Raw genomic sequence first — 25200 nt, forward strand, 5'->3', positions numbered from 1 at the left:
CCGGACTCTTTTCCTAATTTTGGCATACAACTAGTAGAATTGATGAATAAAATTGAAAGACTGCAGCCTCTTATTTTTTATTTTTAGGGCTCATGTGTCACATTAAACTAGATTTAAGAGGAAATGATGAAAATATCCTTAGTTGTATTATGGTAAATTAGCAATTACCCCTTCTTCCATTGGAATCATTGTTGATTCAAGAAAATAATAAATATACGTTTAATTGTATTATTCTATATCATATATAATAAAAAAGTAGAAGAAGAAAGAACCTGTGGAGGAAGAAAGAAGATAAAATTTAGGATTCTAATTTATTAAGGGCTAATTTATAAAGTCACAAGAGATTCACGATATTTTAGAAATCATGAATTTATCTAACTATGACATGAGAAAATTTTCTAACAAGTGTACTATTGTAGAAATATATTATTTTTGTATTTTTATTTTTGAAGAGTGCTTTACATCAACTTACCAAAAAGACTGGATGGAAATCATTATATACACCATTAGGAAAAATCGAACTCTAACCTCCCCACTAAGAGGCGTTGTTCACTTTCAATTGAGCTCACATTTGATAGTCAATTGCCAAATTAAAGATGTATCTGAAGGTTCATTACCATTTAATATGAACTTTAAAGAATAAACAATTTGTCACGTTAATATAAAATAGTTTGCATGTTTACTTTTAGGGTTTTTTTTTTGGGATTTTTATTTGGAGCACTGCTGCCGCCAGAACCAATGGTCGACCACGTCATCAAATTTATAATTAACAGTCTAGTAAACCGTTGTATGTACACTTCTGGAAAAACATAATAGTCTTGCCTAATTCTACCACAACAAAACGTCATTTCATTTCTATTGAGAAGAACCATTTCTACAAAGCGTCACTTCATATCTAGCGACTTTATAACAATATGTTATGAATATAACTTGCTCTGATACCATGTTGAATTTATTGTAAACATTAAAAATCTTGCCTAACTCTACTACAACAAATGGTCATTTCATATCTACTGAGAAGAATCATTTTAACAAAGCGTCACTTCATATCTAGCGTCCTTTAAACAATCTATTATGAGTTTAACTTGCTCTGATACCATGTTGAATTTATTGTAAACATTAAAAGTCTTGCCTAACTCTACTACAACAAATGGTCATTTCATATCTACTGAGAAGAATCATTTCAACAAAGCGCCACTTCATATCTACTGAGAAGAACTATTTCAACCAAGCACCACTTCATATCTAGCGTCCTTTAAACAATCCATTATGAATGTAACTTGCTATGATACCATGTTGAATTTATTGTAAACATTAACAAGTCTTGCCTAACTCTAACATCTCAATCAAGGAAAAGCGCCCTCATTTCATAGGTTGATATCCTCTGGAGAAGAACTATTTCAACAAAGCGTCACTTCATATCTAGCGTCCTTTAAACAATCTATTATGAATGTAACTTGCTCTGATACCATGTTGAATTTATTGTAAACATTAACACAAGAAAACTACGTTATAATAAATTTAACATGGTATCAAAGCAAGTTACATTCATAAAACAATCTCAATCGAAGGAAAATTGGTTCTCTCTCCTAAGCTCCTTCCTCTTTGTCAGCATTCAAGATCAAACAAGCTCTTGATATTCAAATAGTTTCTTCTTCGTAACAAATAAATTTAAAAATCATACCACAATGTTGGCATGTCGGATCAATAAGTTCTGATAGTCATCAGTGCGAACAAAATAAATTTGAAAATCATCAAAAATCGTGTAGAAGACCGAGGACATCCCGAGTATCATGTCCAATCAAAATGGAATCAAAAAAATTAGAACCCACCAGCTAAGTTTCATTTTTCATGAAATGAAGGGGTGGGGGTGTTGTGTTTGTGCATTCCAATAACTAAATATTACAGACAGGCATGTCTTACTTTAGAATTGGATTAGCTTCTAGTTCAATATCTAGAGGAACACTGTTATTAAAATCTTACTAAAGTTGCAATAAATTCAAGATGGTATCAGAGCAAGTTATATTCATAACACAATTTCAATCGAAGGAAAATTAGTTCTCTCTCCAAACCTCCTCTCCTCTTCTTCAAGGGTGAAGTCATTTCTTATGTTGAATATCCTTTGGACCTCTTCTACAGTTTTTTTCTTAATCATATCCACAATTGTTTGGCATGTCAGATCAAATAAGTTCTTGATATTCAAATAGTTTGCTGCCTGCGAACAAAATAAATTTGAAAATCATCATCTACATAACTGTGTGGAAGACCTGAGGCCATCCCAGTGTATCATGTCCAATCAAAAACCGAAATTTTACAAAAAAAATCACAGAACCCACCAAGTGAGTTTCAGTTTTTAATGAAAGGAAGGGGTGGGGGTGTTGTGTGTGTGCATTCCAATATCTAACTAGTTACAGATAGGCATGTCTTACTTCAGAATTTGATTAGCTTTTAATTCAATATCTAGAGGAACTCTGTTTTTAAAATCTTACTAAAGTTGCAATAAATTCAATATGATATCAGAACAAGTTATATTCATAACACAATTTCAATCGAAGGAAAATTGGTTCTCCCTCCAAACCTCTTCTCTTCTTCTTCAAGGGTGAAGGCATTTCTTATGTTGAATATCCTTTAGACCTTTTCTACAGTTTTTTTCTTAATCATATCCACAATTGCTTGGCATGTCAGATCAAGCAAGTTCTTGACATTCAAATAGTTTGTTGCCTGCAAACAAAATAAATTTGAAAATCATCATCTACATAACTGTGTAGAAGAGTTGAGGACATCCCAGTGTATCATATCCAATCAAAAGTCAGAATTCTACAAAAAAAATTACAGAACCCATCAGCTGAGTTTCAGTTTTTCATGAAAAGAAGGGGTGGGGGGTGTTGTGTGTGTGAATTCCAATATTTAACTAGTTACAGACAGGCATGTCTTATTTCAGAATTGGATTAGTTTCTAGTTTAATATCTAGAGGAACTCTGTTATTAAAAATTTTACTAAAGTTGCAATAAATTCAACATGGTATCAGAGCAAGTTACATTTATAACACAATTTCAATCGAAGGAAAATTGTCCCTCCAAACCTCTTCTCTTCTTTTCAAGGGTGAAGTCATTTCTTATGTTGAATATCCTTCGGACCTCTTCGACAAGTTTTTTTCTTAATTATATCCACAATTGTTTGGCATGTCAGATCAAGCAAGTTCTTGATATTCAAATAGTTTGCTGCCTGCGAACAAAATAAATTTGAAAATCATCATTTACATAACTGTGTAGAAGACCTGAGGTCATCCCAGTGTATCATGTCCAATCAAAAATCAGAATTCTACAAAAAAAATCACAGAACCCACCAGCTTAGTTTCAATTTTTCATGAAAGGAAGGGGTGGGGGGTGTTGTGTGTGTGCATTCCAATATCTAACTAGTTACAGACAAGCATGTCTTACTTCAGAATTGGATTAGCTTCTAATTCAATATCTAAAGGAACTCTGTTATTAAAATCTTACTAAAGTTGCCAAACTTCCAAGCTCAATAATCTACCTACTCTTCCTATTGTTATGAAAAATAGCTTATGTGGTACAAATTTTTTGTTTGACTTCTGAAATACCTTGCAAACATGTCCAACAAGGTTAAACCCATTCTCAATAAGAAATTTGAATTTATTATGAATAACCTAGTCTGGAATGTTAAATCTCCAACTGCAATTTTTCTGGTTTGGATTAGTTTCCACCATCTCTATGTTGAAAAAAAAAATTTTAAACGCAAGCATGAAGGCCCACAATGCATAACAAAAGCAAATAATTCTTTATTAAATAAGTTATTTATAATGATAAAAAATATTATAAGAATGTTTCCAATGCAACTACTTCACTAGTAATCATGATGAACCATGAGACTATCTAATATTGGAGTTTCTACAAAAAAAAATAAAAAATAAAAAAAGGAGAGGGGACAACTATCAAGAAATCCAAAAACCAAAAGTGATTCAAGTTACAGCATGCTATTTCAATTGATATCAATAAGTAATCAAGTCTCTTTTCCACACACTTACATAGGCAACTAAACAGAGAAAAACCCAAGTAAAAGCAACATGCCAACACTTCCCATCAGATTGTTTTTCATTTTAGGTCTAGCCATTCCCACATTTCCAGAGATTCAATTAAAGCAGTCTCACAAAAGCAAATACATATCAGACTTCATACAACAATACACAATACCTAAAGCATTGTTTTCAACCATCCCACTCGATAATGTAGGACAAAATTCTTTGTCTGACTTCTGAAATTCTTCGCTCAACAAGTAAACATACTCTCACTCAGAAATTTGTGTTTGTTTTAAATACCCTAGTCTGAGGCATAAAATTTCCCCTTTTGTTGGAATGTGTTCCTTTTCAAGTTAATCTCCAACTGCATTTTTCCTGGTTCGGATTAGTCTCCACCCGGATGTATGTGAAAAAATAATAATTTAAACACAAGATTGAAGGCCCACAACGAATAACAAAAGCAAATTATCCTTTATTAAATAAGTTATTTATAATGATAAAAGCTATCATAAGGAAGAATATTTCTAAGGGAACTACTTCACAATAACCAAGATGAGCCATGAGAAAATATCTAATATTCGAATCTGTATACACAAAAAGAAAGAAGAAAAGTGGGTTTGGGGGTAAAGATCAAGAAATCCGAAAACCAAAAGTGATTTGGTTACAGCATTTGTCACTTCAAATAATCAAGTTTTATTTCCGCACATATATATGGGTGATTAAACAGAGGAAATCCCAACTAAAACAACATGACAATGCTTCCAATGAGACTATTTTTCATTCGAGATTTGGTCATTCCCACATCCCAAGATTCAATCAAAGCAGTCTCACAAAAGCAAATACACATGACACTCCATACAACAATACCTAAATTATTGTTTTGCCCACTTAGTAGTGTCTCTCTTGGAGCATGTTGATCAATGTCAAAGCAAATAGTTAGATCTCTAAATCAAAGAATAAAAAATCTAATGTCTAATAGAGAAAAGAAACAAGAAAGAACAAGAAAAACAAGAAATCCTAAACAGGTAATGACTAAAAGAATTATGATATTTGGTTTTAATGCTCAAGACCCCACATTAGCTTGAGTATTGTATTTATAGTGTAATCAATTACATGAATAGGAAGTTGAGATATACGCGGGAAACAAACTTAAATAGAATACCAACTCTTAAGTAACCAAGTGAAATATAATTCAAACTCTAAACTAAAGAGTTTGTCTCTCACTCAAACTCTGGTTTATCATCCCCCACAAACTATGGGGTGGTAGCCACAATAGTTTTGAGCGTAGCCGGAGAAAAGTTGTTGTAGGTAGACATTTGGTAAAAATGTCTGCAACTTGAGCTTCATAACACACAAATTGAACTTGGACTTTGTGGTTTACAACCAAATCACGAACAAAGTGGTAATCCACCTCAACATGCTTTATTCGAGCATGGAGAACTAGGTTTGCTGCCATTTGTGTAGCAGACAAATTATCACAATAGACTAGTATAGGAGGCGAAAGTTCCACATGTAAATCCTTCAAGAGATACGAAAGCCATAATAGTTCAGAGACTGTAATAGCCAAGGATTTGTACTCAGCTTCAGCACTAGAACGAGCACTAGTTGGTTGTTTCTTTGATGACCAAGAGATTAAGTTAGCACCAAGATATGTACAAAATCCACTGGTAGAGCGTCTAATATCAAGGTAGCCAGCCCAATCCGCATCAGTTTAAGCACCTATAAGAGACAAAGAACTAGATTTGAATGTAATTCCAGCACCAACTGTGTGTTTGACATATCTTAAGATCCGTTTGACAACATTATAATGATTAGTGGTTGGATGTTGCATATGTTGGCATACTTGATTGACAGCATAAGAAAGATCTGGCCTTGTCATAGTAAGATATTGTAAAGCTCCAACCACTTCTTGATATTTAGAAGGATCAAATAATGGATCACCACAATGTACAGACATCTTAGAACTTGGTGCCACCGGTGTTGTGCAGGGTTTAAAGTGTGTCATACCTGTACGGTAAAGAAGATTAAGAGCATACTTGGTTTGACTTAGTAGCATTCCCTCTGCAGTTTGGGTCACCTCAATGCCCAAAAAATAATGCAAACGACCGAGATCTGTCATGGAAAATTCTGTGCCAAGTTTCTGAATTATAGTAGACACAAGAGAGCCATTATTGCTAGTTAAAATGATGTTATCTACATACAATAACAAGATGACCAGCCCTGCAGAAGAGTGGAATGTGAACATAGAATTGTTTGCTAGACTTTGAACAAATCCTTCACGGATCAAATAATTCTTTAAACGTTGAAACCATACACGGGGGGCTTGGTGCAAATCATAGCACCATTCAAAAAGGCATTTTTAACATCTAATTGATGTATCGACCAATCACGTGAGACAGCAAGGGCTATCACATTACGAATGGTAGCTGCCTTCACAACTGGGCTAAAAGTATCAATGAAATCAATGCAAGGCTGTTGATTAAACCCTTGGGCAACGAGTCTAGCTTTGTATCTTTCAATGGTTCCATCACTCTTGGTCTTTACTTTATAAGCCCATTTACAACCAACTAAATTCATGTGGTTTTCATATGTTGTGGGGAACTAAGGTCCCGAGTCCCCCCCCCCTCGGAAGAGATACACCTCCCTCGGGCTGGTGCATCTCTTCCCTCATAAAGGGTCCCGAGTGCCTCACTCGGGACAGATGCACCCCCTTGGGTTGGCTGATCTTTTCCTTGGAGAAGGGTCCCGAGTGCCTCACTCGGGAAGAATATATATCCAACTCAAGCATTTCTCAGAAGACTCTCTTGACCAAGTCAAGAAGAGTTAGTTACGCATAAACACTCAACATATCTATTCCGAGAATTGGGGAGGTGAGCCAGCATAACGGCACTATCTGGTGCGACAAAGAAGGAGCCGTTATTCCACTACTCCACTCACTCCTCAACTATCGATCCGAAACTTAAGGAATCGCCGCCTTCAGGTAACCTCTATATAAACCCACCTCCTACATGGAGAAAGGTATGAGAACTTTCATCTGAGTAATTACTCATTACGTTCTTGAGAACTCTCTCAAGAACCCTTATTGTTGCCTAGGCTGACTTGAGCGTCGGAGGCGGTTCCCCGGCCAAAACTAGGCAGGACCGTTCTTGCTTTCTTTGTGTGTGCAAGCATCCCAGTTATTCCAACTTGGCTGGAGAGCTCTTAAGGTGGTCATCTCAATATCCGGCCCTCGAAGAAGTTCTAGACGCAACAAATTGGCGCCGTCTGTGGGAAACGTCACAGAAAGTCATGACAAGATGTACCACACCTCAGGTGACTAGTTCTCAAATTCTCACTAGAGCGAGGGAGAGGGAGATAGAAAACGGACGTGTTGAAGAACAAACTCTCCCTTCTCTAGATCAACAAATTCCTATTACAGAGGAAGTTCAAGAAGGGGTTCCAGATAATCCCCCGTTAACTATTCCAACTCCATTTGGAGAAGGCGGTTCGAGTCAACCTCCAATTCCAGCGATAGTGGCCGATTTGCAGAATATGCAAAGAGAAGTCCAACAACAAATCCCAAGAAGGACGAAGGTGTGAAGCTGTCCGACATACTCTGGATAAGCAACGCCTCGGTGAACGAAGAAAGGAGAAATCCCAGAATACCAAGGCGACCAGCCGAACGAGTTGGAGAAAGATCTCAAGGAGTGCATATTGAAGAGCCACGTCCCCGAGAGGATCGGTCGAGGGGAAGTGTGTTCCACAGTTTGGTTGGGCTTAGACAGACTCGGGACTTACCCAGAAGGGAGCGTAGAAATGAAGGAATCCGGGAACAAGAAGGCGAAAGCCACGGAAGAGGCCATTCCAGATCTAATGACTCGAGAGGATCGGTTAGTCAGTATGGATCTTCTCATGGACCAACTTCCCAATATTCTGATCTCGGAAGTGTTCGGTCTCCGCAAGAATGTCAAGAGGCGCATGGTCTCGGGAGAAGATTAGATGCCATGGAGAGACGGCTTGATGATCGGGACCTTGATGACGACTATGACGTGGTTGACAGAGAACCCTTCTCAGAAGAAGTTATGAGAGCACCTCTTCCACCTAACTTTATCATGCCGACATTTACTCCCTATGAAGGTAAGTCCAATCCTCGAGAACATATTAGTTATTTTAAATCTATCATGGCTGTTATTGGCCGAGAAGATGAGCTATTGTGCCGAACCTTCCCGACATCTATCAAAGGCCCGGCGATAAAATGGTTCTCTAGCCTACCGCCAAGATCCATCCAAAACTTTCGAGAACTCGGGAGAAAATTTATTGCCCGATTCCGAAGTTGCATCGGGAGTAAGAAGACCGCAGATAGCCTCTTTGCCATTAGGCAGAAACCAAATGAGTCTATTCGAGACTATCTTCTCAGATGCGATAAAGTGGCTATTGAGGTTGAAGCATTGGATGATATAGTAGCGTACAATGCGCTATGGAGTGGAATAATCCAAAGACGTTTGCTCGAGGTATTGCTCCAAGATAAGCCGAGGACTTATGGAGCACTTCTTAAGAAATGCCAAAAGCAAGCAACGGTCGCAGAAGTTATTGAAGCCCGAGAAGAGTCCACAAGAGGCGTAAAGGACAAGAAGAATTATGGAGAACGAGGTCAGAATTCAAATGCTCGGGCAAAAGATGATAAAAAGGGAGGTTGGAAAGAAAGACTCGCCACTGGGGACTTTACACCTCTTAATACTAAGAGGTCAGAAATTCTGTTACAGATCTAGAGATAAAGAAAACTTGAAGTGGCCGGGTAAGATAAAAGCCCAACTTGAAGATAGGAATATGACGAAATATTGCCGCTTTCACAAGGACTACGACCACCATACGGATGAGTGTAGAAATCTCAAGGTCGAGATCGAGAAGCTCATCCAAGCAGGGCATCTTGAAAAATATCTTCAGAAGAGCCGACAAGATCGAGAGAAGTCCCCACCTAGATCAACAAAAAGACTCAGATCCAAAAGTCCCGAGAGGGCAGATAAGAATCCCGAGAAGAAGCCCGACCATCGGGAATTTTCCCCCATTTACATTGTTTTGGGAAATCCAACGGAAGAATCCATTAAGAAGGCGAAGCAAAAGGCACGGTTCGTTGGATCGACGCAGTTGCCAAGAAAACGAAGAAACGACTTATGTCCAGATCCAATAACCTTCACAGATGAAGATCTCAAAGGCGTGACTTCTCCTCACGACGATGCTATAGTTATCAAAGTGAAACTTGCAAATCGAGAAGTTCACCGAGTTCTTGTGGACACGGGATCTTCCGCCGACTTACTATCTTATGAAGCATTTAAGAAATTGAAGTTTGAGGACGAGATGATGACTCCATGCGGGACTCACTTATATGGGTTCGCTGGGTTGTCCGCCATATCCGAAGGGACCATCCAATTGGATCTAAGGATCGGGACCTCCCCTTGGGATGCAGTCGTCCAAGCAACATTCATGGTGGTTCGGGACCTGTCAGCTTACAACGTCTTACTCGGGAGGCCAACCCTTAACGCCTTAGGGGCAGTGGTTTCTCCAACACATATGAAGTTGAAGTTTCCAACCACAGCAGGAGTCGGGGAGTGCTCTTCTGATCAGCGACTCCAGACAATGTTATGTGAATTATCTCAAGAAAGTCAGAAGAACCGAGAGATCGGGCAATACAATGAGTATTGAAATTCGGGATGACCGGGATGAAGAAGCTATGCAGAGAGCCGAACCTGTTGAAAAGATAGAGCGAATTCAACTTCATCCGGATCTTCTCGAGAGAGGGACTATGATCGGTTCAGAACAACCTACGGAATTCAAGGAAGAACTGACCGAGTTTCTCCAGAACAACCTAGATGTATTCGCATGGTCGGCCAAAGATATGCCCGGAATAGATCGAAGAGTTGCAGAACAGCTTATGGATCAGGGACGATGCAATTCCAATGATCCAAAAAAGAAGGAATTTTTCGCTCGAGAAACATGCTGGCATCAGAACCGAAGTGGAGAAACTAGAGCAATCGGGTTTCATAAAACCCATAGAATGCCCAACTTGGTTGGCGAATGTAGTAATGGTGAAGAAAGCCAACGGCAAATGGAGAATGTGTATGGATTACACAGATTTGAATAAGGCATGCCCCAAGGATTGCTATCCACTTCCACGGATCGACCTCTTGATCGACGCTACAGCAGGACATGAAGTATTGAGCTTCATGGACGCTTATTCGGGATATAATCAAATTAGGATGAATCCCAAGGATGAAAGGGATACGGCCTTCATGACGGATCGAGAAAGTTACTTTTATAAAGTAATGCCCTTCGGGTTGAAGAACGTTGGGGCCACTTATCAGAGAATGGTAAACAAAGTCTTCAAAGACCAAATAGGAAGAAATATGGAAGTATATGTGGATGATATGCTCATAAAGAGTATTGTCCGAAGAAGTCATCTGGAAGATCTTGAAGAAGTCTTTGATACTTTGAGAACATACCAAATGAGGCTAAATCCAGAGAAATGTGCGTTCGGAGTTTCTTCCGAAAAATTCCTTGGGTTTATGGTATCCCAACGAGGAATTGAGGCAAACCCGGAAAAAATCAAAGCCTTGCTCGAGATGGAGTCACCAAAGACGGTTAGAGACATCCAATGCCTAACTGGAAGAGTAGCAGCCTTAAACAGATTTATCTCGCGATCGGGTGAGAAATGTTTGCCTTTCTTCAAGGCTCTTAAAGAGCTCGGGAAGGCAAAGGATACCTTATGGACCGATGAATGTCAGAAAGCATTCGAGAAGTTGAAGGAGAAGCTCGGGACTCCACCTCTCTTAGCCCGACCTTCAACGGGAGAGCAACTATTCACATATTTAGCCATATCTCCAGCGGCAGTAAGCGTGGTCTTAGTAAAAGAAGAAGGTACTTCACAAAACCCTATCTATTTCATAAGTCATGTTTTAGTAAATGCCGAGACACGATATCCGGATGTGGACAAACAAGCCTTAGCACTTGTAATCGCATCTCGGAAACTCAGACCATACTTCCAAGCTCATCCAATTGTAGTCTTGACCAACTTCCCGTTGAAGAAGATACTACAGAAACCAGACTTAGCCGGAAGAATGGTCACATGGGCTATTGAGTTAAGTGAATACCAAATTGAGTACAGAACTCGTCCAGCTATAAAGGGACAAGTTCTGGCCAACTTTGTTCTTGAGAATAGCATGCCTAGTTCGGGAGTAGAAAATTCACCCGGTCCGGAGTTATGGACTTTGCATGTTGACGGCTCGAGCAACTCTTCGGGGAGTGGAGCAGGGCTAATGCTAATCAGCCCGGATGGATTCACTATTCATTATGCTTTAAGATTCAACTTCAAAGCCTCTAATAATGAGGCCGAGTATGAAGCCCTACTAGCAAGACTAAGACTTGCCCGAGCCCTAAGAGTCCGAGAATTGGAAGTCCGAAGTGACTCTCAGTTGATCGTGAATCAAGTTCGTGGGGTGTACGAGGCAAAGGAAACAAGAATGGCAAATTACTTAGCCAAAATTGATGATTGTTGCCATTATTTTGATCATCTTGAGATAAAGCAAATTCCGAGAAAGGAAAATGAAGTAGCAGATGAGTTATCCAAGTTGGCTTTATCCAAATATTCGACCTTAGGCTCAGCCGTTTATATTGAACAGTTAGAAATTCCTAGCATTCGGGAGGCCGAGGCGATGGATGTTGAAGAAGAGCTTAGTTGGATGAGCCCAATTATAGCATATTTGAAGAATGATATCCTCCCGGAAGACGTCAAGGAGGCTAAGGCAATTAAAAATCAAGCAGCGAAGTTCACCATTATTGAAGAACAACTTTATAAAAGATCGGTCACTCAGCCTCTTCTAAAGTGTGTTGGCCCTTCTCAAGCCCAATATGCCTTAGCCGAGGTACACGAAGGAATACGTGGAGCGCATATGGGAGGTCAGGCTTTGGCCCATAAAATAATATGCCAAGGCCTTTATTGGCCGACTATTCAGAAAGACGCCGTGGATTACGTGAGAAAATGCAAACAATGTCAACTTCATGCATCTATTCCGAAAACTCTAGCTGTCCCTCTTACATCAGTCTCCAGTCCGATCCCTTTCGCCATGTGGGGAATGGATCTGGTTGGAAAGCTTCCTAAGGCCGCCAACAATAGAGAATATTTGGTCGTGGCAATCGACTATTTCACCAAGTGGGTGGAAGCCGAACCTCTCTCATCCATTACTGAGAAACAAATGGAGAAATTATTTCAAGAAAGGATAATCTACAGATTTGGGATCCCAAAAATCCTTGTTACCGACAATGGAAAGCAATTTATCGGAGCCGGCTTCAAGAATTTTTGTGAAAGATGTCACATCGAGCATAGAACTTCATCCGTGGCGTATCCACAGAGCAACGGGCAAGTTGAGATAACCAATCGGACACTTTTGGATGGAATAAAGAAGTGTTTGGAGACAAGCCGAACCAAATGGGTGGAAGAATTACCAAGCGTCCTTTGGTCATATCGCACCACGGCCAGAACTCCTATGGGAGAAACACCTTTTCGGCTAGCCTACGGCATAGAAGCACTTGTCCCGGTAGAGGTATTGGCAGAATCAAAGAGATATACAGACTTCAATGAAGAAGCAAACGAAGAAGGCTTGAAGAGCAATCTTGATCTAATAGACGAAGTAAGGAGCATGTTAGAATACCGGAATCAAAGATATCAGAACCGAGTAGCTGGATACTTCAATGCTTGAGTAAAAAATAGAAGACATCGTGCGGGTGACTTAGTGCTCCACAAAATTGCAGCATCAGACCCAAGAAACCAAGGAAAGCTCTCACCCACCTGGGAAGGGCCATATCTAGTCGAACAAGAGACGAAAGCAGGGACATACAAGCTAAAAAGCTTAGCCACGGGCGAGACAATTGATCAAACTTGGAATTCCATGAATCTTCGAAAATTCTATCAGTAGAGTTAGTCTAGATATGTAGCATTTGCAACCAAGTCGAAAGACCATTTGATTCTCAATAAAGTCTACGTCTCCATTTTTGACATCCTTTTTCTTAAGAAGAAAGTTATAGCGACGAATATACAAACATCTTTTCAAATTATTCAAAGGCGTTACACTCGGGACCTCACTCGGGAGAATTTCCCCACCTCTTATGAAAACCAATAAAAGCTTTCATAAGATGGAATTATTCAAAGGCGTCACACTCGGGACCTCACTCGGGTAGCCACTTGGGAGAATTTCCCCACCTCTTATGAAAACCAAGAAAGGCTTTCATAAGATGGAATTATTCAAAGGCGTTACACTCGGGGCCTCACTCGAGTAGCCATTCGGGAGAATTCCCCCACCACTTATGAAAAAGCAAGAAAGGCTTTCATAAGATGGAATTATTCAAAGGCGTTACACTTGGGGCCTCACTCGGGTAGCCATTCGGGAGAATTTCCCCACCTCTTATGAAAACCAAGAATGGCTTTCATAAGATGGAATTATTCAAAGGCATTACACTCGGGTAGCCACTCGGGAGAATTTCCCCACCTCTTATGAAAACCAAGAAAGGCTTTCATAAAATGGAATTATTCATAGGCGTTACACTCGGGGCCTCACTCGGGTAGCCATTCGGGAGAATTTCCCCACCTCTTATGAAAAACAAGAAAGGCTTTCATAAGATGGAATTATTCAAAGGCGTTACACTCGGGGCCTCACTCGGGTAGCCATTCGGGAGAATTCCCCCACCACTTATGAAAAACCAAGAAAGGCTTTCATAAGATGGAATTATTTAAGGGCGTTACACTCGGGACCTCACTTGGGTAGTCATTCGGGAGAATTCCCCCACCACTTATGAAAAACCAAGAAAGGCTTTCATAAGATGGAATTATTCAAAGGCGTTACACTCGGGGCCTCACTCGGGTAGCCACTCGGGAGAATTTCCCCACCTCTTATGAAAACCAAGAAAGGCTTTCATAAGATGGAATTATTCAAAGGCGTTACACTCGGGGCCTCACTCGGGTAGCCATTCGGGAGAATTTCCCCACCTCTTATGAAAACCAAGAAAGGCTTTCATAAGATGGAATTATTCAAAGGCGTTACACTCGGGGCCTCACTCGGGTAGCCATTCGGGAGAATTCCCCCACCACTTATGAAAAATCAAGAAAGGCTTTCATAAGATGGAATTATTTAAGGGCGTACACTCGGGACCTCACTTGGGTAGTCATTCGGGAGAATTCCCCCACCACTTATGAAAAACCAAGAAAGGCTTTCATAAGATGGAATTATTCAAAGGCGTTACACTCGGGTAGCCACTCGGGAGAATTTCCCCACCTCTTATGAAAACCAAGAAAGGCTTTCATAAGATGGAATTATTCAAAGGCGTTACACTCGGGGCCTCACTCGGGTAGCCATTCGGGAGAATTTCCCCACCTCTTATGAAAACCAAGAAAGGCTTTCATAAGATGGAATTATTCAAAGGCGTTACACTCGGGGCCTCACTCGGGTAGCCATTCGGGAGAATTCCCCCACCACTTATGAAAAACCAAGAAAGGCTTTCATAAGATGGAATTATTCAAGGGCGTTACACTCGGGACCTCACTCGGGTAGCCATTCGGGAGAATTCCCCCACCACTTATGAAAAATCAAGAAAGGCTTTCATAAGATGGAATTATTCAAAGGCGTTACACTCGGGACCTCACTCGGGTAGCCACTCGGGAGAATTTCTCCATCACTTATGAATTTCTCCAACACATGAGATACAATTCTCTACAAGACCTTCATTCGGGACCCTATTCGGGCTGACCAACTGAAATAAAGGCTTGGGAGAACTCAAACATCATCAACTCTAAGGCATTACGCTAGGGGAGTGACTCAGGAAGATACCGGGACAAGTCAAAAGAAGCTTAATGCCTCAGTTGGAAGCAAACAACTACAAGTTACCATCCAAAATATTTGGCCACAAGGACCAATATTACAGAAAGCGCAAAAGTTCCGCAAAATTCAACATTCAACATTGTTTATAAAAATTCCAAGAAACAAAAGCAAGAAAAAGTAAGTCTTGAAAAAGTCAAGTCTTTCAACTCTCAGGAGGATTCCTAGATCCAGGAAGCTTGTCTTCATCAGGCCCGACGCCGCCAGGAGCTTCTTTCTCATGACTCTCTCCAGAGCCCACCTCTTCATCTTCATCAACATAGAGAAGAGGATCGGGAGGGCTGAAAGGTTCTCTGCATTCAATCCCTTGAAGCACGGCTCTTTCAAGAGTCTCATAGACTCTACCGTCCAACATTCCGGCTAATTCCTTCGGGTTAGGAATATCTACCCTTCGGAGAACTTCAGTAAAAGCATCATTGAGCCCGAGGCGATAAGTCGAAGCAGAGAGAGCCAATTGGAGTTTCTTGAACTGAGAAGTGCCGAGGTAAGAAGTGATGATCTCCTTCTGGATGACATCAGGCACCTCGTCTGCACTAATGGGGAGTTTCCCTGCCCGAACTTCTTCACGAAGTTGGAGGGCAATAGACTCCATATCAGCTTTCTCGCGCTCCAACTTTTCCTTTTCTTTAAGGGCCTCTTCCAAGTTTTCCTTGGTCTCAGAAAGTTCCTCTTTAAGAGCTGCCTTGCTCTTGGACATCTCCTTCAGCTTCAAACTCCTTCTTGCGTCCCGCCTCTTCAATGACCCAATAGTCTTGATGGACTCGGAAAGCTCCATGACGGTTCGTTCCCAATCCTTTTCAACATCCCGAAGTTGATTAGCCAAGTGCTCAGAACGGATCATGCACTCTCCCATATAATGTGTCCCTCCAGAGAAATACCTGAAGAAAATATGGACCATGTTACAGAAGTCACTTGAAGAAACATAAAAGATAAGGACAGAGAATTACCTAGGCGCTGGCATAAAACTTGTCATCCGGGAGATTCTTCAAATATTGGCGATCAGAAGGGATCATCCCTTCGAGAAGCCAAGTCCTGGCTGCGTTTGAATCCCCCAGCACAGTGTAGCTCGAGGTTAAGTCCCATCCGGGAACGAACACGGGGGACTTCTGGGAATCCCCCTCGGCAGCATCCTCGCTGTCCCGAGGCCTCTTGGAGGGCCTACCCGAGCATCTGGACCGGGACGCCTGAGGGACGCCTATCTCGGGAGGACCTCCTCCAGCTGAAGAGCTCTTCCTGGCGGTCTTCTTGCCCGAAGGCTTGGACGAGTCAGGGGCGCTGAGAACTTGGACGACGGGATCAGTCTCTGTGGCTCCGCCTTTCTTCACTAGCTTACGGGCGAAAGCCTCTTTGGTGTTCCCACGTGTAAGGGCTCGAAGAGCGTCGATGTCCAATTTACTAGCCACTGCGACAACAAACGAAGAAGATTAGAAAATGGAAAGATAAGAAAATCCACAGAATTGAAGAACGTCAATGAAAAAGGGGCTCACCCGGAGAAAAGCCCCACAATTGAAGAACAAACGGATACTCAGACAAGTATCCATGAACTGCGGCTGAGTCTCCGTCAACCTGGATGATCTTTTCTAAAGCCGCTTCTTCGGCGGCGGATAACTCAATGAGAATATTGGGTTCTTTAAGATCTGATTTGGATTTCTTCACAAAAGCAGTTGGGAATAGCGGCGGGACCGGGGGCTTGCAGAAGAAAAAGTGATGTCTCCACCCCTTGGTGGACGTAGGCATAGACCCCGGCAAAATGATGTTGCTCGACCAGTCCACCGCGTCGGTTGCCTGACGTTGAAGAGAGAGCCAACCCCCCTTCGACTGACTCTTAACTTTGAAGAAACGCTGGAGAAGGGGGAATGTTGGTTCGACTCCAACATTATGACAGAAACCCATGAAATAGGTGACATTTCTCCAACTATTTGGAATAAGGTTGGAAGGAGAAATTCCATAATGAATTAGAAGGTCTTCAATAATTTTTTGACGGGAAGGCGAAGACCCCCTAAGAAAGCATCATAATAAAGGGAGAAGGCCCCATCCGGGGGCTCTCCAACCCGACCGGATAGAGACGGGAGCAAGAAGGAATAATCCTCGAGAATTTCAGAGAAATCCCTTAAACGCTGGAGATGGTTTTGGTTAAGATCTCCGGGATAGAATTCGGGACCCGAAAACTTGAGATCATAGTCAATGTGAGAGGGCGTCTTTGGTTTGTTCCTTTCTTCAAGAGTTTCCTCCTCAGAAAGAAACTTAGCAGGGAGAAATGGTGGCCAACGATTCCAGTAATCTTGAGGACGAGAAATGGGTGGACGAGGCGAATAATGCCTTTGACTAGCAACTCGGAATTTAGCAGGAGATTGACTAATACTATCAACCTCCTGCTCAGCCAAAGAATTCACAGAAGCATCGAAATTGACTAAGTCCCGTTCCTAAATCAGAGCATAGGGGTTCTTGGTCAAGAGGGTCGTCCCTAGCTAAGTCAGTAGCAGCTCTAACAATAGAAGAATCTGAGAAACCATCTTCACTGGAATAATGCATAGATTGAGTTCGGGAAGACGTCTCGGGACTGGAGATCACAGTAGTCGGGACCTCCAATCGGGAGGGGGCTCGGGCTATTTCTTTGTCTTTTCTCAACTTATCCATAATGCAGAAATGACAAAGGAAAGAAATGGAGAAAAGTTAGAGATAACTTACTGGTCGAAGGATTGGAATAGCTGGTTGAAGAAAGCAAGCAACGCAGTCAGGAGACTTCAGAGAGAGTTTGCAAGCAAAAGAGTAGAAAGAGGATTGAACCTCTATTTATAGTGAGGAGGAGGAAGATGAAGAGACACATCCAACGGTCTTGAATCAAGCAAGGTGACGGTTAAGATCTAGCACATGAAAGGTCGCGATCCAACGACCAGCGATGAACAGACACAATGGTTGAGATTGAGGGACTCAATATTTCAATCAAACGGCCCATGATCGAGTAAATCAACGGCTGAGATAACGTGACCATTTGCATATCAAAAGCAGCAATAAATGTGAATTAGTACGATGGTTGGGAATTACGAAGGCCTTGGAGAAATAATGGTTCTTATTCAAGACGACGTCTTAAAGTTTCTCCAAGAAGAAAGGAAAATTTCTAAGAAGCCTGGGAGTAACATTCCATACGTTCGAGAAGTCAATCGCACGAAATGGGGGGCTCTGTTGTGGGGAACTAAGGTCCCAAGTCCCCCCCCCCCTCAGAAGAGATACACCTCCTTCGGGCTGGTGCATCTCTTCCCTCATAAAGGGTCCCGAGTGCCTCACTCAGAGACTAGATGCACCCCCTTGGGTTGGCTGATCTCTTCCTTGGAGAAGGGTCCCGAGTGCCTCACTCGGGAAGAATATATATCCAACTCAAGCATTTCTCAGAAGACTCTCTTGACCAAGTCAAGAAGAGTTAGTTACGCATAAACACTCAGCATATCTATTCCGAGAATTGGGGAGGTGAGCCAGCATAATGGCACTATCTGGTGTGACAAAGAAGGAGCCGTTATTCCACTACTCCACTCACTCCTCAACTATCGATCTGAAACATAAGGAATCGCCGCCTTCAGGTAACCTCTATATAAACCCACCTCCTACATGGAGAAAGGTATGAGAACTTTCATCCGAGTAATTACTCATTACGTTCTTGAGAACTCTCTCAAGAACTCTTATTGTTGCCTAGGCTGACTTGAGCGTCGGAGGCGGTTCCCCGGCCAAAACTAGGCCGGACCGTTCTTGCTTTCTTTGTGTGTGCAGGCATCCCAGTTATTCCAACTTGGCTAGAGAGCTCTTAAGGTGGTCATCTCAATATCCGGCCCTCGAAGAAGTTCTAGACGCAACACATATGGAACTAGTTTCCAAGTGTCATTTGCTTGGATCACTTTGTACTCAGCATCCATTGCTGCAACCCATTTGGGATCTTTGGCAACAGACTTGTATGAGGTGGGTTCGGTGATAGTGGTGTTGAGGGTGGTGAGGAAGGCATGAGGTAAGGGATGACAAGTGGTTAAGAGGCACAATGGGGCTTTGGGGCATAGAGAACCTATTTTACTACGTGTTATCATAGGATGGGATGGTAGTGGGGGTGGTGTAGGCACATTGGGTTGAGATGGTGAACTAGATGAGTGGTGTGGTAGGGTGTGTGGAGATTGTGTAAGGGTTTGAGAAGTGGATGAGGGTGTAGGGTGAGGTGTTGGGAAATTAGAATTTGTGTAGGAGAATATTTGGGTAGAAGGTGGGGTGAAAATTGGTGATTGGGGTAACACGGAAGCGGTGGGGGACGTAGGTGGAGGAGAGGGAGGAGAAATGGTGTTAATGGGAGTGTTGGGAATAGAATTTAGGTTGCTAAACTTTTCAAAGGGGAACACATGTTCATTGAATACAACATGACGAGAGATGTAAACACGTCTAGTAGTAATGTGGAGGCAACGACAACCCTAGGACTATAGCCAAGGAAAACACACTCGAGTGATTTGGGAGAGAGTTTGTCCTCACGGTAGGATCTAAGATTAGGAAAACATTGACAACCAAAAACTCTAAGACCCGTATAATCTGGAGGGCATCTAAAGAGTGTCTCATGGGGTGATTTGCCTTTTAAAATAGGAGTGGGTAATCGATTAATGATGTGGACAGCAGTGGTAAAGGCCTCAAGCCAATATATTTTAGGCATACTAGCTTGAAACAGAAGCGATAAACCCATTTCGATGATATGCCGGTGTTTGCGTTCAGCTATACCATTCTGTTCATGAGTATGTAGACACGAAATACGAGAAAGAATACACTCATCAAGAAAACTTTTAAAAGGACCTCTTATGAGCTTGTTGGCACCATCACTTTGAAAATATTTGATTGTGGAGGAGAAAATATTTTCAGTCATAGTTTTGAAATGTTTGAAACAAGATAATATATTACACTTTGAGCTCAAAGGATAAAACCATGTATATCGACTATAATCATCAACAAATATTACATAAGAATGATATCCACTAATAGATGAATGACATGTTGGACCCCAAAGATCACAATGAGTAAGTTCTAATGGCATAACTGACCGAGTGACAGACAAGGAAAAAGTTAGCTTATGATGCTTACCCAATTGACATGCAACACAAGTGTTATTGGACGAAGGACTACCAACAAAAGAAAATAAATTGGATTGACGCAATTGTTGAAGAACTTGAGAAGACGAGTGACCAAGACGACGATGCCAAAGTGTGGCTGGAACAATGGTGCTAAATAGGGCCATGGAATGTGTTGGAGACGTAGGCAACATGTACAAGTTATTTCTGAGGGGTCCCTTCAAAAGGATGGTTCCCGATTTTAGATCCTTGATAGAGAAACCCCAAGGAAAAAATTCAACCGAACAAAGATTATCACGAGTCAATTGTGAAATTGAAAGTAAATTTGTGCATAAACTAGGAACAACTAAAACATTATTAAGGGATAAAGAAGTAAAAACAATTGGTAAAGTAGAAGAACCAATGTGTGAGATGACTGCTTTCATACCATTACCCACCGTCACATGATCTGAACCAGAGTAATTGGTAAACTATTATAGATGTGCGGGTTCAAATACCATATGTGAAGTGGCACCAGTATCAGGGATCCATTGAGCATTGTTGGGTGTACGATGAGAAGAATATGTATGAAGACCTGCATAAGGATGAGGAGGTCTTGAGCATTCAAAACCAAATATCATAATTCTTTCATGGTATCAGAGCGTTTGTCATTGATAGTTGCTAGGGAGTCAGTAATGGACTTGATTTTATTTAGGTATTGCTGTATTGGTTGCTGAACCTCTGTTAAGGGTTTGAATCTCTTGTCGTAGAAAACTACGTCTAGCCGTTGACTATTGTTGAAATAACTGAGCAAGAGAATCTCACACCTGTTTTGTTGTTTGGAGACCAAGAATGTGGGAAGAAAGAGATTCACTCAAAGTAGTATTGATACAAGCATGTACAAAGTGATTTGTTTCTTGCTAGAGTGTATATGCTGGATTTGGAGATGTAGTTGAATCAGTTGTAATTGTTGGAGAGGGTACTGTGATTGTGCCATCTACATGAGGCAATAAGATCATAGCTGATAAATATGGACTCAAGTTGCTCCTTCCAAAGCAAATAATTTGTTTTATCAAGTTTGGAAGCAATGAGATTTGGCATATTGGTGATTGGAAAGGGAGATGAGGAAGCTACTGCCATTGAGAAGTTTGAAGGAAAAAAATTTCAGGGTTTTTAAGATCAATGGTTTTGTTACCATGAAAGAATTTTGATATTTTTTGAATGCTCAAGACCTCACATTAGTTTGAGTATTGTATTTATAGTGTAATCAATTACATGAATAGGAAGTTGAGATATACAGGGAAACAAACTTAAACAGAATACCAACTTTTAATTAACCAAGTGAAATATAATTCAAATTCTAAACTAAAGAATTTGTCTCTCACTCAAACTCTTATCAATGACAGCGATAATAGATTAATTAATAAATCTAATACTCCGCCATAAAAAACCATGAAACCAATGAAAGATTTTATGAACCACCCATCACAAACAAACTGCAAGAGCATAAGTAGTGAAAGACAAAAAGGAATACAGGACAACCCCTTACCCGGGTGAGCTAGAAGAGGGTTTCCTTATCAACCTTAACGAATTGCGTATCGAAACTTTCGAGATCTTTGTCAAGATTTTGATGATTGGAATTGGGAGTGGCAACATGTTTCTTACAGTATTCAACTACTTTCGATAATATCCCACCGTTGACGTTGGGCAAAGGAATCACACTATCCTCGCAAACGTCCTCGAAGATGTGTCTAATGGCCTGCGACTGAACTGCGACCACCATGTCAACATCAAAGAATTCACCATCACAACTCTTCAAGGTCACCTTCGAAGACATGATAGCCAAATTGAGAAATGAAGAAAATCCTCTAAACGAAACGGATAACTAGCCCCTTATTTATAGATCTCTTGGGTTGGAGAGACCCTAGGATGAGGATTCTTTCTTCATGTTTTTCTTTCCATGTTTAATTCCTTTATCCTAGTCTTAGAATTATTGTTTTATACAAATAAAAAAAAATTCTTTTGATATTAAAAATGTATGAATTTTTTTTGCATTCTAGTCCCTTATTTTGGGAGTCCAGATTCTCTGCCTTGGGACTTTGCTTTAGTCCTGCGGGACTGTCAAGTGAGTCATTGTGGTCCGTTGGATTGAAATCTTGGTTGAGATCGCTTGATCGTCATGCGCATGACTCAAGTAATTTCGTTTGCCATGACTATCCCCGTACTCAATTTACCAAAAAAAAAAAAAAAAAAAAAAAAACTATTCCCATACTCTCAAAAAAAAAAAAAAATCCTCTTACAATCTACCAGACATAGGTAGGCTATGTGGTTTGTGTCAGCTGGACTGTGGGAAGGAATTCCGGGGGCATGAGGATAATGAGTAAAAGATTTGTTTCCTTATTTTGGGGCTAACATCTGGTGTATTCCTTATTGGATAAATTAGGTTTGAGTCATGCGAAAAAAAGATTTTTATTAGCTTCGAGTTCATCTAATGCACTGTTAGATACTTGACACATGTCTTATTCTAATCCTAAGTTCAACATTTTTCCAACCTTAACTATCATGGTCTATCATCTCTCTAATCAATCCACTATCCTCTAACGGTTCTTATGTCCTCCGCCTTCTTCCTCTTCAACTCCGGCGTTTACGCTAGTCTCATCACCACCACTTGCATGAATGAACAAAGACTTAGGTGGTGGTCTACTATGGCCGTGGACCCATGTGTTGCCGGACAAGGCTACTATGGCCGTCGACCGCTTCAGCTATCATGGAATTACAATTATGGTGCTGCTGGTAATAGTATAGGATTTGATGGGCTAAATGATCCTGGAATTGTGGCAACTGATGTAGTGACTTCCTTCAAGACAGCCTTGTGGTTTTGGATGAACAATTGCCACTCGATCATGATTTCTGGCCAAGGGTTTGAGGCAACCATTCGAGCCATCAATGGTGCAATTGAATGCAATGGCGGAAACACAGCAGCCATGGAAAATCGTGTTCAGTATTATGAGACCTATCGTACCCAATTTGGTTTGTCGCCAGGAAACTACTTCACTTGCTAAGGTTGCATGTGTTTATTAACTTTCTCAAATGATGGGAAACAATAAAGGGTTATTGTCACCTCGAGGGGTGGCTCATTTGGAAAAAGACTAATGCTTCCATGCAGAAGGTCAGAGTTTAAATCCTCTCGAAACCAAGGATGAAGCCTAGTCTATATTAATTATATAAAAGCTTTCTGAGGATGTAAACACCAATGTTTCATGTGACCCTTGGAACTGAGTTATCTTTAGTAGGTCCTTGCTATTCAACTGCTGCTTCTAACCAACGAACTATCTCACTTGCCTAGGGTTTGCATCTTTATTAATTTGTGAGAAAAAAGTCTTGAAATAACACAATCTTATGAATTTAGTTCTTTAATCCATAGGCCGCGGCCCATATATGTTGGCCCTAGTTCAAATTCAAGAGTTGGGATCCTCTAGTCTGATGGGTAGAGGATTATGCTCCATTCATGTCTTTGCCATCACATCTTTAAGGAGTGGGTTCACTGACGGTTCACTTTATAAATATTTAAAAGTGGAACTTGTCTAAATGTATAATAGAAAGATGTGAGAAGGCCCAATCCTCTATCATCGGGGTAGACCTTAACTCACATAAGAATCCTCTATAAAGGGTCTGTCTAGTTGGGATATCTACATTTGGGAAATACAAGATTTTCTTACCCAAAAAAAAAGTGGTAGGCAGAGTTCAATCTGTATTTAAAGGCAAACCTTAGGCCGGCGGGCTATTCCTATAATTTAGCCATTGAGGTTTTTCCTGTGTATGAGCTTCCAAAAGATGACACGATTAAAACATATATTCATATAAAAATATAAAATAATAAATATAAAGTTTTAAACATATTTACAACAAGAAATAACAAAATCTTATGAATTTAGTTCTTTAATCCATAGGCCCTACAGCCCATAGATGTTGGCCCAGTTCAAAATGACCATCATTAACCAATTATTATCACTAGTTTCACGTAAGTCCATAATAAGACATCGTCAATGTCGCTTGATAGCTTGGTGCTACATAATTAATGTACATTGCACAACTTACAGTCAAAATCGAAACGACAGCCGAGATTTCGCACAAGTGTAGAAACAACTTTTTTTTTGTACAAAGGCGCTTTTTATATATGGGGATAGGGATAATACATATGCCGCCGGTAGGAGTTGAACCCATGACCTCTCCACTGGGAAGCGGGTTCCTAACAACTTTTGCCGAACAAGTAGTTGAGATCAAAATCTTGACCCTCATTTCGATCTCGATTGAAAGCTATAGGTGTTGTGCATTAATAATGTAGCACCCAAGCAAAACACAAGCATTGGGGAATACAATAGTAAAGATATTTAAATATTGCGAAAAAGTTATTGAAGAGCCAGAGTTTAGATTTAGAGATATGATAGTTGGGGGATGAAAGTTTCTGCTCGGAGATAAAGCTCTACTTGAGAACAATTAGTAATAATATTTGCAATCTTTTTATCAAAAAGAAACCCTAAAATGCCTTGAAAAATCCACAGATGACGAGATAATCAAAGTCTCCATATAAGAAGTTTTGTTATTTACCAGTGGGAGCGAGTAAGGGGTTCAGGAGAAAATTGCGAGTGGAGAGAGTTTGAAGAGATAAGCCAGAAAAGAGCTTTCTGGAGGACAGAATCAGGAGATATTGGTTACCAAAAAAATGAAAATCAGGAGAGATTTTCTCATGTCTAATGAGGATTTGATTGCGGGCGTCCCATAAATAGTAACAAGAGACTATAAAAACATAAAAGAGGGAAAAAGCTTGGGTCATGCGCATTAATCGTCAAGTCGAGATTTCAGTCGTTGAATTTTGACAGTCGAGATTGAAATTTCAATCAAAATCTTGATCCAACCGTCTAAAATACTTGGATTGATGGTCATGCACATGATCCAAACAAGACCCATAAAAGAACCAACTAAAAAAAGATTGGGATAATTACTGTTGCCCTCTTGTACTCTGATTTTATTACTACTTTATCCCCTTTACTTTTTAAAATTGCTAATCCAACTTTTAACTTTATCTAAAATTACTAATGCCCCCTTCCGTTAAGCTCAGTTAGTTTGCTGATGATGTGGCATCTATATATTTTTCCAAAAACCCAAAAATAACCTTACAATTATCTTTTTACTTATTTACTCT

General features: G+C 40.6%; 2 pseudogenes; one reads left to right on the forward strand and one right to left on the reverse strand.

Annotated features, from left to right (window-relative positions):
• Positions 1-1561: 1561 nt before the first annotated feature.
• On the reverse strand, positions 1562-21834 carry LOC149016240 (SKP1-like protein 1B; annotated as a pseudogene).
• Positions 21835-22702: 868 nt separating this feature from the next.
• LOC149016241 (chitinase 6 pseudogene) lies at positions 22703-23059 on the forward strand (annotated as a pseudogene).
• The last annotated feature ends 2141 nt before the right edge of the window (positions 23060-25200 follow it).

Source organism: Hakea prostrata, chromosome 5, assembly GCF_041222555.1.
Source record: "Hakea prostrata isolate BN-2017 chromosome 5, UWA_Hpros_2, whole genome shotgun sequence".
Taxonomy (NCBI): domain Eukaryota; kingdom Viridiplantae; phylum Streptophyta; class Magnoliopsida; order Proteales; family Proteaceae; genus Hakea; species Hakea prostrata.